The following is a 1,513-nucleotide window of genomic DNA, read 5'->3' as shown; positions in this document are numbered from 1 at the left end:
AACTACGCCGCACAGAATTAATACGAGTACTGCAGCTGTTGTACTTTGTGTTTCCATTGTCTAAAAACTTGTATAAAACATATATACTCTTATAGTTGAGTATGATATAATTCAGTTAAACTCAATATTCTTTGCTACAAATTACATCTAATAAAAAAGGGATACATAAAAAATATTTGCACTAAGATCTACATTTTTTTTGTCATAAAATCGTTGAAAAGTTTTTATTTCTTCCTTTCGTTATCTGTTTATTGAAATTAAAAAAAATACTTACGGCTCAAGGATTCTCATCCAAATATAACTTTATCGAGTTTTCTATGTCGGTATTAAAATTATATAATTTGCATTTATTATATTGAAAAAAAAAACTGAAAATGCAAAATAGTAACTTTATTTATATTTACATAATGCTCAAAATTAACACTTAATGTCGATAAAATACGTTGATTGAAACAACGCGACAGCAAGACACGTACACTGCTGTATACAAAACAAACTTACCGTTGCTTTCCGAGACCAAAATCTCTAAACATATCGTCATTCCCGTCATTTTTGACAAAACAGAGATTTTGTGCTAAGAAACCCACGGTTACACGAATATATTCTTATAATAAATCCTATATATTTACATTACAAATTATTTTGTAGCGACAAAAGGGTTTTCACTGCACGAACACAGATAAAAAAAATCTGATACTCTTTGCTATAAATTAGACGATTATAATAAAAAAAGGTAATAAAAACGCACATCTAATAATAAGAAATACTTCTAGTAAAGTCCAAAGAGTCCATAATAAGTGATAATCAAACTAATTTTTTTTAATATTACAATTTCGTACATTTTAAAGAGCGAGGCACTATACAACCATTAAATTGTAAAACCAATCCGTCACAAAGACCTTTCTATCTACCCTCTTTATTATTAATTACCTTCAATTTCAAATCATTTACGATTTATTTTTAATGTAAACATTTCTCCTATTGTTCCTAACATCCGTCTAAATGTTTATTAGATCATTGACACATTATTTCCAACACAACTAAACAATCAGTAGTAATCAATAAGTAGCCTTTCTGTGCAGTCCCCTCTCTCCTGTCTACTCCCACCGACTCCTCTTGCCACTCTTCCTGACTCTCTCAGCTTTGGATTCAGGCTGCGCAGGCGCAGTCTCTGCGGCGGGCGCGTTCACTCCGGGCTGGATAGATGTAAGCGTCTGTTCCCACGAGTGGTCAGTTGACGCAGTGAACTGGATCATATTAAAAACATTAATATTTTATTACTTATGCTAGTTATATACTTCAATTTAACGTCTAAAAGTATATGCAAGATAAATGTACGTACATATAAAAATGTAAGTACTCGTACGTTGTAGCCACAAGTATAGTGTACACAAGTGTATATATGTGCAAGTAAGTGTATATAAGTGTATCACACCTGGTTATACTGCGAGCGGAAGGCTTGCTTGAGCGAGGCGAGGCGGTCTGTGGCGGGTCCCTGCAGCCGCTCGCCCGC

General features: G+C 33.4%; 1 long non-coding RNA gene across 1 annotated transcript; it reads right to left on the bottom strand.

Moving 5' to 3' along the window:
- Positions 1-694: 694 nt before the first annotated feature.
- LOC106126074 (uncharacterized) lies at positions 695-1,511 on the bottom strand. Its single transcript, XR_001228311.1, has 2 exons — positions 1,436-1,511; positions 695-1,247 (listed from the first exon to the last, which is right to left on the bottom strand). It is a non-coding gene; the product is annotated as an uncharacterized LOC106126074 (long non-coding RNA).
- Between the last annotated feature and the right edge of the window lie 2 nt (positions 1,512-1,513).

This window comes from Papilio xuthus, unplaced genomic scaffold (genome assembly GCF_000836235.2).
Source record: "Papilio xuthus unplaced genomic scaffold, Pxut_1.1 DF825190.1, whole genome shotgun sequence".
Lineage (NCBI taxonomy): Eukaryota > Metazoa > Arthropoda > Insecta > Lepidoptera > Papilionidae > Papilio > Papilio xuthus.
Note: the sequence above shows the minus strand (reverse complement) of the source record. Positions and strands in the feature narration are given on the sequence as shown.